We start from the raw sequence: 16,494 nt of genomic DNA, 5'->3' as shown, positions 1-16,494 counted from the left end.
AATTGGGCAATTGGGGCTCTCTCTGGTTCGAAAAGGGATTTGGCAACTGGATTTGGTGTACTCTTTGCTGGAATGGGGGTTTTGCGTCGTACAGCTGGTGCTATGTCAACTGGCATAATCATACTGTTTGCTGCAGTTGGGGTCTGCTGAGTTGGGGCATCAGAAATGACCAGTGTAGTAGGGCTAGAGTCTGCTAGAGTTGGGGTATTTTGTGGGTCAGGTGATATTGCAACTACACCTAATGGGCTATTTGATTTATCAGGTGCCACTACCTTTTCCAAATACTTTGCTTGTGCTCCTCCACGATCAGCAATCACCCTCTTCCTTCTGAACGTCTGATACACAAGAACAACATTTGAATGGATAAATATGGTATGATGACAGATGGAATATGTACTGAAAATGGATAGGCAGGGCGTATTCACATACACGATGTGTAAACTAAGCTAATGTCAGTTCAACAAAGTAGAAGCAATGCAAAGCATCAGTTGCAAGATATGTGCGAGCAATGTAACCTTGGAAAGTTAGAGCAAGTACCTTGATGGGTGAATAAGATAGGGCGTCTTCCTCTGACTCCTCCACTAGGGAGCTACATTGACTTAGGTCTCCCTCTAGCTCAGAATCACTGTTAGGATCATATTCTGAGCATGAATCTGTAGGTGGAGAGTGTTTGCATTGCATTGCATCTAGACTTGTTTTCAGTCCCTTAATGCCAAGTTTGACAGCCATGGCATTGTTCTGCTTTATTCTTTTCGTGCGTGCAAGATCATAATCATTATGATGCTGTTCAGAATCTGAGATTCATGGAAACATAAAAAGTAGTCAGATTATCTATGGAATGCATTGCGGTTTCAACTCGGAGAGTGTCTCCCTATAAACCCCTGCATACGCAAAGTTCACCTCCCCAACCGTGCTGACCAGACCACACACAGAGATACACACCCGAGCGGCGAACATGCATTTTTGGAACTAATTTAGGAACATTTAGCTGACCAATTAAACAACTCTGTTTTAATAATATCATATTCGTATTTGAACAACTAAGCTTGTTTAGCTTGATGGGTGGAGCAGTGTTATTATGAAAGGGGGAAACTCTAAGCATATATTTTTTTAGCAAAAGAGGGTTTCCCCTCTGATTTCTATTAAAGAAACCACCGCGGAACCAACATGATCAATTAAACCCAAATCATGATCAATTAGACCGTATTATGGTTGTGCCATGGCAGATTTGAAGCTGCAAACCGGAGAAATGATATTTAGCATCCATTGTTTGCTTCGAACTAAGAACTAAATTCTAAGAGCTGAAAAGAAAGTAGACTAACCAAGTTAAGATCTATTTTCTGGTTGAGATCAAAAAGTTGAGGAGATATGAAGTACCACCTCTCTTGCGGCGCCGTGTAGGCATCGGGGTGCGATGGCTGTCGGTGGCGTTGAAGCAGATCTACGACGGTAGACGGGTGCATCGAGGGATAAGTCCTGTTGCGGTGTAAGAGAAGGTCGTGTGAGCGGCCTCGGCAAAGAGGACGACGGCGCCGATGAAGCGAGAGGACGCGATGCAAGGCTATTGGTCCATCGTCGTGGATGAGAAACGTCCATCTCTAGCAGTGGATGACGCGGTCTTGGTAGGCGCTCCGACATGGTGGAGGACGGTGGCGATGGATGTGGTGGAGGACGGCGGCGATGGATGGGGTGGCGGACGGAGGCTGGTGTGGGAATGGGGTGTTCTAGCGCGGACGGTGTATGAATGGGAAAATGGAGGGTGAGGTACGGGGAACCATGTTTTTGGGACGCGCCTGTCTGAAATATGGGAAAGTTATGAACTTATCCCCCGTTTCAAATTTGGACGTCTCTTAGGTTGGGGATAGGACGGTAATCTCGCATCTCCCAAATATTTGCCGGTAACTATTTCGGGCGAGGAGAGGGTGTTTTGTCGCCCACGGTGTATGAACGGGGCTGACAGGTAGGGCGGTTGTGTCACGTCTGATGGAAGTTACAATCTGCCCCTATTTAAAATATTAGCCTACATCTATTTCGGACGAGGAGAGGGTGTTTTGCCGCCCACCGTGTATGAATGGGGAATGGAGGGAGAAACAGAGGTCTTTCGGACGAGCTTGAATCAAATGAGTTTTGCCGCCCATGTTTGACGCCCACCGTGTCGGAATGGGCTCAGAGGCGGTCGTGTCACGTCTAATTGAAGTTACTAACCTACCCCTATTTAGAGCAGTGGAAATCGGGTCGATGGATTGTCCGTGTAATGGGTAGACAGTAATTTCCATCTCCCAAACACTTGGCTTCGGGCAGCCGATGTGGGAGTGGAAATTTTGCTGTTTCTTTCGAATTTTGGGACAATAAGCATCCACGTTTACCCTGGTAACTAAATTCGAATCCATTTTGTATTCCTATATGAATCTTTATAAATCATTCTATGTGTTTTTATATATCTTCAAAAGGATGACAAAGATGTATTCCACTGTCATATATGAATATGGTTTACAAATGCCGATACTCAAATTCAGAAACTAGAATCCAGTTTAAGGTGAATTCGAATATTTGGAACACTTCATGTCCAACTCAAATGTCACACACAGCATAATGTGTACTCCCATTTAGATATGTACACAAGCGATGTATCAAGATTCAAATACCGAGTCAATCAACCAAGAATGTACGGAACTAACAGACATATAAACACTTATAGAGTATATGGATCAATAATATCAACTAACATACATAAGCCAGGCTGTTGTACTTTTTTGGCTACAATAGCATCCTTTTTTAGCCAGCATCTTGGCCCTTTCCAATGCGTGCCACTTATGGTCCATCTATACTACTATTGCTGAATGCACATTCAGCCCGATAGGCATATTTGTAGGTCTGGCACAACAATCCAAATGAAATGTCTCCAAGTCTTATCAATTAATACAGACTTGTGCTCAAATAAAACTACAAACAAAAAAACAATTATTACATGATCTCTAAAACAAATGGTTTGATTGATTACATGAACAGACAACACAAAGGTTATTCAACTATGGAAAGAACATTTCACCTATGAATTACCAAGTAGGAATTTAATTTCCTTTTTTCCTTCAGGACCTTAACAATCTGGTCAGTCTCGGCTTGCTTCGTTTTGAAAACCACCAAATATTTAATGGTTGTCTTGAGTACTGCTTGTGATTGTGTTGTTTGCTTCCTCAACATGTCAACTTCATCTCTAAGTGCAGAAGCAGAATCTCTTTCTACCACTAGTTTAGCTTCTAGAGCATCAGTAGTTGGCAATTCATAATGCACGATTGGGCCGGTGCCACTGCTATGGGATGATGCAACGTCCATGGGGACTTCGCTCTTTGATCTTGGGCTAACCTGTTTTGCCATTAAAGTTCCGATTGGATTCAGGAAAGTTGAAGTTAGCAAAACATCTCAACTGGGAGTTATAACAGCAAACCAGTTAAACAAACAAGGAATTAAAGAGTTTCAATTGGATGCTGAAAAGTAGTTATTAACATCATTGTAACCTGCTGTTGCAGCAGCAAAGCAGTTAAACAAACAAGTAGATATTTAAGTTAAGGCAAATAGGTAATTCTTAACAGTAAGTATCAAACACATAGATAGGCGCAGTCTACAATATGATTAACAGGCTATGCCATTATGTAATCAGTAGCAAACTAAATTAAGCCAAGCAACATAATTGAACAATTTTGCAATAAGTGGCTAACTAAAATTCCGAGAAGCAGGTAACTGAACTTACGCTAGTTCTTTGTACAGGCACACTGCAACTTCTTTTTCACTTACAAGGTTGTACGAAGGAGTCCATGGCATCAATTGCTTGGATACGCAGTCCCAATACTTCTTTCTTCCCACACTGCATGGGTAAGTCGAATGGTTAATCTGGTAAGATGGTGCGTCCTTGATATGTTATATGAGGACGTGTAGTTAGACTAGTTGTAGCCAAACACATCACACTGGCTTTTACTGTATATTTCATGCAATTAATTTTGGCATATCGAGATCTAAGCAATCTACAATAGGATGAAAACACTGGCATCCTTCACATTATTGGCTAACTCAGTTCATAGAAACAAGCAATTCAACCATTCTGTGGGTAAATCAAAAGCGCCACTGGAATATTTTTCACTATCCAATCATACACACAAAAAGGGGCGACGCCACCATAGGGGCTGGTATGGGCGGCCGCCTCAGGTGGCTGGAAAGTGTGCACCTAGTTCGAGTCGTCTAGGTTGGCCCATGCTAGTTTTGTTCGTCCCAACGCACGAGCAGGCAATGTAAAAAATGAAGAAAAATGTTTCAATTTGGATGGGCCAACAACATAAGTGCAAGGCAGGCCATATAGCAGGCTCGTGGCCCAAACGAGCGCCTCCCATATCGACCGACACCAGGAAATATCCCAATTCATTCGCTCCAGCCTCCAGTCTGGTTCGCTCCTAACCTAGCCGCCGCGGGACAGACTGGCACAACACTTCCTCGCGCCCTTGTTGGAGGGCGGTTGCCAGGATTCAAGCGAACGGAAGGACAAGAAGATGAAGATCCAACCCTGGGTGTAGCTTGCATGGGAGGCAGCGACGACAGCACGAGCATGGCATCGAGCTTGTGCAAACGGACAGTCGCAGCTTGCAAGAGTAGCATGCGCAACGAGTAGGTACATCACATCCCTGATTATATTTAATTCAACTGTTCAATTTCTGGCCAATAGTTAAAGCTAACAGTGTTGTAAAACTGCTTGTATGTAGGGAATCTATGAGAAAATGAAACCAATTTCTACTTATTTTATAATCCCTTAATCAATACTGAACTGACTGAATCTGATGTATCTAATCAAGTTTCCGGTGCAAACATACAAGCTCATGTTGTTGTTGAGCCTGAAGTGTCTAATGAACAGACTGCTAATGAAGGATTTGATGCAAACATTTTACATGCTCCTGGTGATGAACATATAGTGTCTAATGAGGGATCTAATTCAAGCATTTTGCAAGCTCATTGAAGGATTTAGTGTCTAATGATGATCTACTATGTTGAGAGAGACAGAGATTTGCAGGCATTGATGACAAGCAAATTATAGTGCATTTTCATAGCTTGAGGAAATGTCGAGGCCATCTACCAGAAAGTCACCGTATCATGACAACATAGCATAAATACTTTTCTAATCTGTTGTTTGAAACTATTGGCATACTTGTGCAGGATAGATATATTGATATGCAGTTTGCGCACTGGTTATACGTGCAATTACACTTCCATATTTTCAGCCAGAGAATGAATAATTCAAGCAGGTACAGACCATGTTTGTAGTCCTTGTACACCATGTTACATTTTGTGTTTTTGGTGCTTGCATCATTTAGTGTTTATAATGTGAACTACTTTGGATCATTAGATGGTTTTCAAAGTGCATGTAGCTTCACATTTCTCAAGTTATGTTGATTTCCGGAGTGCAAGTGCCTTCGTATTTTTTAAGTTAAATGTTCGCCCCTGGTAACTTGAATTCGTGGATCAGCCACTGCACACAAATCATACACGAATGCCAGTATGAATTAAATGTTACCACTTGCTTGGATGTGCAGGCCTTGTGCTCCTTGCATCCCCCTCTGCATTTTTGACACGGCGAATGGTTGATCAAATAAGAGGAATCGACCTTGATGTTGTACCGGAGGACAGATACTTACAAGGTTATACGGGTGTGCAGGATGTGTACCAGATCCCGTAGCGCCGTCATGCTTCGCTAAAATATGGATTTGCTTGTTTCAGATGATATCTCCAGAAGAAATAAGAGTTAAGGTCAGAGTTGCATAGGCGTGTAAGCTAAGAGAGCAGTGAAAGGATATCCAAACATCGTCGGAACAGTGCACAAGGGAGTGATGTGTGGATACCTAGTTCGGGCCGGCGTTTGGGCATGCTCGCCTAGCTAGAGTGCGGGTCACTTCAGAGCCGTTGAGGGTGATGCGCTGGCGTTGGCTGGCCGCGCACGGATGCAGATCTTGAGTGGCAGCGGAGCGCTACGATGCGGTGGACGAGACCGTTGGTGAAGCCCCAACGGCCTCGGGGGGCGGAGGTGCGACGATGTGCTCGGTGAAGTAGCCCCGGTGAGCTGGGAGACGGCGTCGGTGAAGCGCACCTGATGCGGTGGAACTCGGTGTCTGTGAGGCATCGGTTGCGGCGGCCGACGTTGTCGGTGGACCACCCGGTGCGGTGGACGAGGGCGTAGATGAGGTAGCTCCGGTGCGGTGGTGAAGCGCGACCGTCGTCTTCGTCGTCTCGTCGTCCGGCACAGAGGTGGGGAACGGTGGGGAAAGAGACGAGACGAGGGGCGATTCGAGGGTTGGCGGCGAATTAGGGATTTGAGCAATCTGGGCGCGGAAGGGGACGTGGAGAAGAGAGATTTTGCAGGGCTGGAATTGGGGCCGCCAGATATTTCAATCCGAAACGTGGAAGCGCGAACTTATATTGTCGTCGTCCTTTTTGGGGGGGAGGGGGGTGGGTGGCTGGGTGCTACGCGTCCGTCCGACACACGCGACCACCCCGACAGGACTATGCTTCGGTGCCTTAAGGCACCTGCCTTTGTGTCCATGACATATGGGCCCAACAGGTGGCTGGCCCACATGTCAGTGACCCAAAGGCAGTTGCCTTTAAGGCACCGAAGCAGCGTCCACCCCGACACGACCCTGGTTTGCCTGGTGCGCCTACATTTGAGAATGCAAATGAATCTTCTTTCATTTGCAAACGAATCTGTATGTATTACCATGCCCGTGTTTTCCTTGCAATAATTAGTCATTCGAAACGAGATACTCCATCCGTTCACTTTTGTAAGTCGTTTCAGACAACTTAAAATGAACTGTTTTGCACATTGTCTGAAATGTCTTCAAGGTCTTATAAAAGTGAACAGAGGGAGTACTATAAATTAATTAATGAGGAGTTATTTGAAAAACAAAACGGTACCCACGCTAACGTGGATTAGAGTGTGTGTCACATAATTAGTTATTTGAATTAGAGTGTGTGTCACGTAGTTAGTTATTTGAATTAGAGTGTGTGTCACGTAGCGATCTCCAATTCTAACGTGGATTTCGCATTTCACTGTATCCATGCTACTTTTTTAATACAAATTCATATGTATATGATGAACACCATGGTAGTGAGAAAACTTTTGGATGGATTTCAAACATATGACCTACAAAATAGCACAACAAACTGAGTCAATGTCAACTTTTCGAAACTTAGTATGGCACGAATTCGAAATAATTACCCGTATGCATGGCCCTCGGTTCAAATCTTACAATGTACACCGAATTGAAACATCGATATTAAGTCTCGTACTATGTACATTCAAATGTTGTTTTTAGCCCCCCCCCCCGCACAAACGCTACATACTTCCTGTATCGGTCAATCTTCCTCTCTTAACAACCTTAGGAAGCTATCAGTTTCCAACACACGTTCATTCTTTCTCTCCATGTTTCGATCTCTAAGTCTCTCAACTACACAACCCCTTTTTCCACTCTGTTACCAAATGTATTTACCTCACACACCCGCCATTGCACCCCACGCCGAGCTCTCTCTCTCTCCCCCTCTCCCTCTCACCCTCTCGCACTAAATACATGCATTGCCTATCTAGCCCCCAACCTCTCGTGCATGCGCACGCACGCACATTGTATATCTAGGTCACTCCCTCGAGACTATCTCACTCTTTCTTCTGCACGGCGGGCCACACTCGCTCAATCTCGCTCTCTTTATCTGAGTCTTGTTTAACCTCGTTTTCTTTCACACACAAATGATATATCTCCCTGTTCGGGCCTCGATCGACACACTCTATACTCTCTCACGCAAATTGTCTATCTAGGCCAGTCCATCCAAGCCGCCACCACTCTTTCGACCTCATGGTGGGCCACGCTCACTCAATCTCTCTCTCTCTCTCTCAGTATGTCTCGATTGACCTCGCTCTTTCTTGGACAAAAACATATATCACCATGTTTGAGCCCAATTCGACCTATTCACATTGTATACTCTCTCACGCACATCGTCTATCTAGGTCACTCTCTCCAACCCGTCTCACTCTTTCGATCGCACGGCTACCCTATGTGATCGGTTGACCTTTCTTCCTCCCACGCACAAAATATATCTACACGTCTGTGACTGGATCATCTCTCAAGCTCTATCTTACAGCCCTCACCCTTGCCAAAAAGCTCAATCGGACAATATCTCTCCAGAGCATATATATTTGTTCAATGAATGACGGACCACACTCACTTTGTCTCTCTATCTATATGTCTCTCGATTGACCTCGCTTTCTCACACCGTATCTTCCAGGCGTTGAAGCTACTACCTCTCCATCTCTCGCAAAGCCGGAGCTATTTAAATTGCGAGGGGCACTCCAACTTTGGATTAATTTGTGTAGGCATTTATTCTGATCGGTTTAGATTATATTTTCGTAGCATTCGGCCCACAACTACTCCAATCACCGTAGCGGGTAATTAAGCTACAGGAAGCACCTAATATGAGCACCGGGGAGCCGTTGGATCGAAGATGCAGCGGCACACACGAGGCTTGAATGTTTTATTTGCAAAAAAAAACCTTTGGAGAGTTTGGAAATTGCGCATAATTACAAAGACTACTCCCAAGCCATTGGATCTCACTTCCAACGGTGTAAAAACTCGTATCACCATAGTACCTAAGCTGCGGGGCGGATGTGATATTCTATGCCGCTGTCATTTTTGTTTGTAAACTTGCAAAAGACGTGTAACTCGTGTCGTTACTTGTCTAACCGCGTAAAGTGTTTGTTCAAAAAAACCATCCTACATTGAAATATCGGAACAACACACGGGGGTCCCACTTGTCATTAATCAAATTTGGACCTGAAACTAACAAATCTGAAAGACGAGATTTGAACTGGCAACCTGGACTACAAAGCGTAAGTCGATAGCCTGAAAAAACAAACGGTTGTTGGCTTTGTCCCATAACTTGATTTTATACAGTACTTGCGTTGAGTAGAGTAGAGGGAGTGCCTCGTCAACATGTGCATGACCGTTATCTCACTTACTGGTGTGTCCTAGGTCTGCGATCTCAATCTCTCTTCTCTCCATTGTCTAACCTTTGCACGGGCAAACACGAAGAGCGGTGCTAGCTTGCCGTGGTGTTATTACAACTAAAAAAACTTGGAAAATAGAAGAATCTCCTAGAACAAGAGACGTTGTGGCTGGTCGAGACGGAGCTAACCACATCTATCCTCCGTGCCACATTTGCATGATGAAGCTGTGTGGCTAGTGGGCTGTTTTCAACCGACTGGCTGGGTCCGGAGGTCGAACCATAGGTACTACGTCTGATACAGTATATTTTTACACGCACATTTTTCCTCCGTGCCGAGACGTGGCACACCCTACCGCGCGGTTTCGGCGTCCTCGCGGGTGGTGCACGCATATATTCTTCCTGACGTGGGACACCCTATTGCGCATTTTCTGGGTCCTCCTCGGTCGTAGCGCCGAAGCAAGTAAATGAGTCGTCAAATCACGAAAGACCACCTTTCCCACCGAGTACATCAGTGAAGCACGGTGGCTAGCTAGTTGGGATAGTTTGACCGATTAGCTAGGCCGCCGCCACATTTGTTTTTTCACCCCTTTTTTATCTACTTGCCGGCAGGTAAATTTAAATATCCACCGCGGCGTTGCTCTGGTGTTTGGGTGCGGCAGGATTTTTAATTTTTTGATTGACGGGAGCAGGCGCGACAGGATTTTTAATTTTTTGATTGACGGGAGCAGGCGCGGCAGCAATTAGTCACGATGACTCCACCTGTACCCACTGCTCCATGATGTGAGAAGTCGTCGACTGGTGTTTTACCGTGGTGAAAACCAAAAGATTCCCCGCTCCCTCCGCCTTCCCGTAGATTGCATTGCCTTTCAGCCGTTTCGCCCCCTTTGCTTCCTCTCCCCATTGCTTCTACCATGTGCCATGGCAGCGCAGCAGACCACGGAGTCCGAGGTGAGGCTCCTGACACAGGAGCTCGATGCCAAGGATGCGGAGCTCAGGGCCAAGGACGTGGAGCTCCGTGAGCTCAAGGAGGAGAGGAGTGCCATGCTCCTCCGTTATGTGCGGGAGTTCACGGAGCTTCAAAAGCGGCAGGCGTCCACCACAAAGATGCTCGAGGCGTCGGCGGCATTGCTGCAGAAAGCGGGAGATACGATAGGCCGTCAGGGGAGCCGGCTAGAGCGCGAGCGGGCCGATCATGACGAGGTCCAGGATCGCCTCAGCCACTTGGTGAACCAAGTTGCCACGCACGTGTTGCGGCTGCGCGATGCCTACCGTCGTGGCAGTGCGATGATGCCGGCCGTTAGGCTAAACCCGTTCGACCACCCGGTCGACTTCAACGAGCTGCGGCTTCCTGACCTGGTCTCCTTCTTCACCTATATCTCCGAGGAGCTGAGCCGTCTCCGCGCGATGGTGGGGGCTGAGCTGGACAAGGAGGGGTTGCGGGCTGCCATCGCCGTTGCTGGGCGAATCCTTTCAGGGCTCCGTCACCGGAATCAATTCGTGCCATTGGACGCCGTCTTTGACGAGCTGGCTCCCGTCGACCGGGAGCGGGCTCTGCGGGCGGTTGCACCCTGCATCACCAACATCGTGCACCTCGAGAAGCAGAGGGACTTCGGTGGTGTTTAGGCGCCCTCTGCATGGGCATGTCCATGTCTCGGCGCAACATGACCGTTGGATCAAACTCAGACGGTGCAGATCAGTCACTGTAGCACAAAGCGTGTGGGTGTGTTTGGTTGCATTCTCATCTCAATATAGTTGTTTCCTCTTCGTGTATTTTTGTCAACCTACTAGTGTGGACTCATGCACCCTTCATGCACTCTGCCAAACACCCAAAAGTGGGTCGAGAAGGGAACTTTTGCTCCCATCCCGTGCACCCTTCATACACCCTGCCTAACACTATTTGTGCTTCATATGGTTCATGTTTCGTGAGTACTGTAGCACCGTACTCTCCGTGTGCTGTGGACCTAGTTCTGTTAACATTGATTTCACCGTCCATTCTCGACCCGACAGTCGAAAAAGCGGTACTATGTTACATATAGGAGTAGTTGACATGCGCACAACATCATTTGTTATCGTCATATCTTACTACACTAGCAACAAGATTGTGTTGTACTGACGTATGAACCACTGCACATGCCTAGTAGTAGGAGCACTATGTATGTTCAAGTGGCTGCCATGTTTCGCACTCCTCCGTCGTAAGAGTGGAAACGCTTGCTGTAATCATTTTTTTCTTCTGAAAAACAGTGGACACGCTCTACCGTGCGGATCCTCCTCCAGCCATGCACTAAATTACTCACTTTCGCCGATGTGTGGGACATCCAGCATCGGGGTCCACAAGCCATGCACTAAATTACTCCGTAGTAGAGTGACGGTAGACTACCCCGATCGAAGCGCCGCAGTAATGCCCAATGAGCCATTAAATCACAAAAACCCCTCCTTTCCAGCAGTAAGTTGGACGGACGAAGCAACCATCATTTCACTCTTCTCTCTCAGCTTCCTCTCTACCCAACCCTCGCTTCTGCCTCATCTTGTTCCTCATTTCTTCAAGAAAAGCCCGACCTACTTCTACCATTGTTCTTCTCTCCCAAAGAAGGAAAGGTGAGCGCATCAATGGTGTTGATTCTGGCCAATGCCCGGTCTTGCAACCCCGAGACTGATCCTATAACTCCCTCTCTTTTCTTCTTTTGGGTTTGTGATTATGGTTTCTTTTCTTTTATTTCTATTTGACAGTTTCTTGATGGATGCTGGAGCACCGGCCGAAGTGATGTCTATGGCTCCGGCCAAAACCGTCGAGGTTCATGGTATGAAGAAGCGCAAGCACCCCGCCGAGACTACCGCAGACAAGCTCAAAGCCATCACCCTGTCCAAGCCCCTCTCTGGGATCCCTCATTAAGAAAGTCCAGGTAATATCTCTTCTTGACGATCTTTTTCTCGATCTTGATCGTGTTTTTTCATCTAACACGAAGTACTAGTACTAGTAGTACAACTTTCTGGGTGATCTTGCATGTGATTTTTGTGTGCCAAATGACGGTTCTAAATTCCTCTTTTGACCAAAACATGCGAGAGGTTGACACTGATTTCTTATAGATTACTTTCAACTACTCCCTCTATCCAAAATTTCTTGTCTTAGATTTGTCTACATACGGATGTATCTAATACTAAAATGTGACTTGATACATCTGTATCTAGACAAATCTAAGACAAGAATTTTGGGCGGAGGGAGTACTTTATGAACATCAATGCTACCTTTTAAGAGGGTATATTTGCCTCAGTAACTTGTGTTATGGATATTGCACGTAATCCCTCTGCTCTCATGCCTTTGAAGACATGTTCTAGTGTCTTTGTTCACTCATTTCTGTGCGTATATGTAGTCATATATGGAGTATAATATCAAAAATCATCTTATATTTCTGAACGGACGTAGTAATAAAATATGGTTTCTGTTTGAATTAGAACCAGGTCCTCGGTGGAGATGAAGTTCTCAAAGTCATGTCATGTGAACTGGAAGACCTGATGATGAGTTCTACTGCTGAACTATCCAGCTGTTGTGTCCTTGTCGCCACGTGTCCTGAACTAGTGTTTTCCTGTAGCATTGTTGTCAAGCGTGTTCTTGAGGCTGTACTTGACCACAACAATTTCCTGGCTATGCCTTCGATTACGAAGGGTGTGGTTCTTGTAAAGCTTCCCAACAAATTTGATGCGGCCTGTCTTCATCATCATGTTTATGAGTGGAAAGACCACTCTGTTAGGTTCTCCAAGGTTGACAAGATGGTGATGGTGCATGTAGACTTCTCATGCTAAGTCCATGGCCTAGTCAGTTATGCGGGGTTCATCCCATAGGTCGGTGGCAAAAAATAGTCTGCAGAGTTTACTTAGTGCAACTTTGCTTGTCTGTAGTAAGTACTATTGTTCGGTACTTGATTTGTGTTTGTGAACCCTGTATTGTTTATTAGTACTGCCGCTTTTGGTGTGTGGTCAGTCCTGAGAACGGTCTATGTTAATGTCTATCCACTCAATTCAGTCTGTATATTTTGAAGTATCCATATCATTTTTTTGTGAGGACGGTCTATCAATTATGGTTACACTCCAATATCTGTATGCATTGCAGGGTTTATCGCACCCACTAGGATTTCCAGCCCCATGGATGTTTGGTCCATACGATTTGTCACGACCTTTGGACTATCCTGCATGTGGGAGTAGGTGGGGCCCCTACATGCCACGTGTAGTTGGACGATCAATCTTCTGTTTAGTACTTCAACATAGTGATTTCCTGGTAAGGATTCACTCGTGTCACATCAAGTAAATCTTATTGATTTACTGTCTAAATCTTATTGATTTAATGTCATGTTTTCTTTCTTTTCCTGCAATTTTACGATGCAGGTTTTGCCATGTGACATTCATCAGAGAATAAACCGTTTGGTTTGCTCTACGATGGCTATTTTTGCAGGTTTCACTTCTTATGTCGTGTCAGTAACGAAGGCACTGTGCATCACTTATATTACTGGAAAAATTGGATCAGTCTGTTGTCTGAGTACAAACTGAATCCCTATGATGAACTGCAGTTTGGTTTAACAAAAACGCCACAATTAGTCCTTCTCGCTTTTAAAAGAAATGAAGAAAAAAACTAGATCACGGTCATGGATCCTAGTCAAGTTAGAAAGATGATCATAGCAGACCAGACACGATCGCCGCTATCTCGCACAGATCGAGCACCGACAGTTGCTCTAGCACTGACAGCGGCAGCAGCTCAGTCTGATCCAGCTGAGGATTGGGCACCGATCGCGTCAGCGGATCAGTCTGATCTACCGTAGGATCGGGCATCGGCACCGGCACCTGCTCCGACACCGGCACCAGCTCTACAAGGAGCACCATCTCCGGCAGCAGCAGCGGCTTCGGCACCTGCACCAACACTTGCACTTGCATCTACTCTGGCCCGTGCAGTTGCTCCGGCAACAGACTGGGCTGCAGTTCGCACTTCATATACCAAAGTCCTTACAAAAACCGACATGTCCACCTTCTTGGGAAGCATTGGCCGCCCAAGTGCTTCGTTCTTTTTTCTTTCCATGTTGTTTCACATGATTCACTGTGTTGATCTAACTGTTTGGGTATGTCTTCTTATTTGCAAACAAAGAATTCCTAGAGCAACGAGGGAGTCGTTCAACAATCCGGGCGACCGCGGCCAAGTTTCTCTTACCATGCGCAGCCTTGGTGTGAATGAACCTGCTCAATATATCGTAAGTACAAAGGATGGTCGCATGATGATTGATGCTAAAGGATGGTCAAGGTTCAAATCTAAATCATATCTTGCGGTAGGGGATGATGTCAAAATTGAACTTTCTCGGCAAGGAGAGCTGGTCCAAATCAACTTTGAAATTCTTCAGTAGTAGCACGCAACTGCCTAACTGATCTATCCTCCGAGAGATTTTGATGTAATAATCTGTCATGGTGAAACAAGTGTCCTGTGTGTATAAGTAGTACGATAGTATTATTTATCACATGGTATATCATTGATAGAATTGCAACTCTGATTGCTGGTTAGGAACTGTCGTTCGATTTATCTCCAACAGCTGTCGTGCTTTATTCAATTTTGTGTATTCGCCTTGCGACAGCATCTAAAACCAGCGCCGTACCGATCGCTTGCAATATGAAAAGCGCCGAGGTAGAACACATGGGCCCCCAAACATGCAGGGTCGGCCTGCGGCCCAAAGTCCAGAACCTGATTTTGAGAAGCACTAGCTCAGTGCAGAAGTGGCGTCCTCCTCCTGCTGTGGGTTGGGCAAAGATGAATGTTGATGCTGCGTTATCTCGCAATGGTGAAAGGGAAGCCCTGGCAGTTGTGAGCCGGGATCATACAAGCTTCTTCCTTGGAGCATCGGCACTGGTGTGCGAAAGTGTTACTGATCCAGAGATCCTAGAGGCAATGGCATGTTGCGAGGGGCTATCTCTGGCTCTTGACTTAAACCTGCAACAAGTTCAGATTAGCACCGATTGTTCAGCAACAGTCAAGCATATCGGAGAGGCATACTTGGGGCCCAGCAAAGTTATTATGGACGAGATCAAGATGAAGAAGAATATGTTCCAAACCATGGAGATCATACATGAAAAACGCGAGTGTAATGTTGAAGCACATGTGCTCGCAAAAGCTACTACTTCTTTGCCCTGTGGACGCCATCGTTGGCTCACAAGAACCCCCGAAATTATTTGTATACCTATGACTGTTAATCTTCAATAAAGCAGCTTTTATCCCTCAAAAAAATTATGAATATTATATTCTCAGCTGAACCCCCATAATGCCCGTGCGTTGCAGAGGGAGTATATTTCTCAGCAAGGTGAGCCTATGATATAAAAGATTTGTATATTTCTTTACAGAGGGAGTATCTCTTTATCAAAAAATATATTTATGTGTAACTAGTTACTCCTGTCTTTCTACTTCCTTTCGCTGATATATGGGGCAACCGGCAACGGGGTCCACGTGTCATATGCACAAATTAGAGTGCACAACTTCACAGTAGACACACCCCGGTCGTAGCACCGCAGTAATGCCTAATGAGCCGTCAAATCACAACCCCTTTCCAGCTTTACCAGTAAGCTGGACGGACGAAGCAGCAATATTTCACTGGGCCTGAATCCCCTTCTCCCTCGTCTGCTTGTTCAGAGAAAACCCTCTCTCGGCGATTGCATAGGGTTTTCTCAGGTAATCCTAGGATGGCAGCCGCCGCCGTTGATGCATTTTTCTTCCTACTGAATCTAGTGTGTTTCATTTGTAGTGCCCGAAGTGCGAGTACCCTACAGGTTTCTGCGCCCTCGGCGAGACGCCACACTTGTTCCTTCTCATCCTAACATAGCATTTTGAAACGCGCACAGTATGTTCCTAGAATCCTCTTTTCTATCCGGGAGGGTGGGTTTTTTTGAGCATGCTGTGTTCTCATATTATTTTTCCTGCAGTGTATCATTTGCTATGCCAGAACACATGTACTCAAGATGCTCGGCCTTGCCATAACTGAATACACTAGTTTAATGGTCACAGTGAAGACAAGCCATGGATATAAGTTCCGAGTTGGGTTCATGAACCAAGAAGATCGCTGCTTTTTTATGGCCGAACTTGGATAAACTTTCTCAAGTGTTACGGACTGAAAGTTGGCGCACGAATGTTGATGGAAATAGCAGAACCTAGTCTCATCTTCACTGCGATCTTCCACCCCGACGTCGTTCCAATTGTTCATCCATGTTAGTTTTGTATCTGGTTCTTGCTTGTTGCCTCTTACTTCTTAATCCACCTATTCTGTCTAACTAATCACAATTTAACTTTAGAAGTAGCAACGAATCTCTCACGAAGATGCTACTTCTAACTAATATTTTCTTATAATTGGTGGCATGTGTAAGTTTTTTCAGAGTTAAGTAGTCTGCTCGTTTGTTACTCTGTAATAACTCGGCTATTACTAATGGCACTGAAGTTGACTGGATCGACATCCA

This window comes from Triticum urartu, chromosome 1, assembly GCF_003073215.2.
Source record: "Triticum urartu cultivar G1812 chromosome 1, Tu2.1, whole genome shotgun sequence".
NCBI lineage: Eukaryota > Viridiplantae > Streptophyta > Magnoliopsida > Poales > Poaceae > Triticum > Triticum urartu.
Note: the sequence above shows the minus strand (reverse complement) of the source record.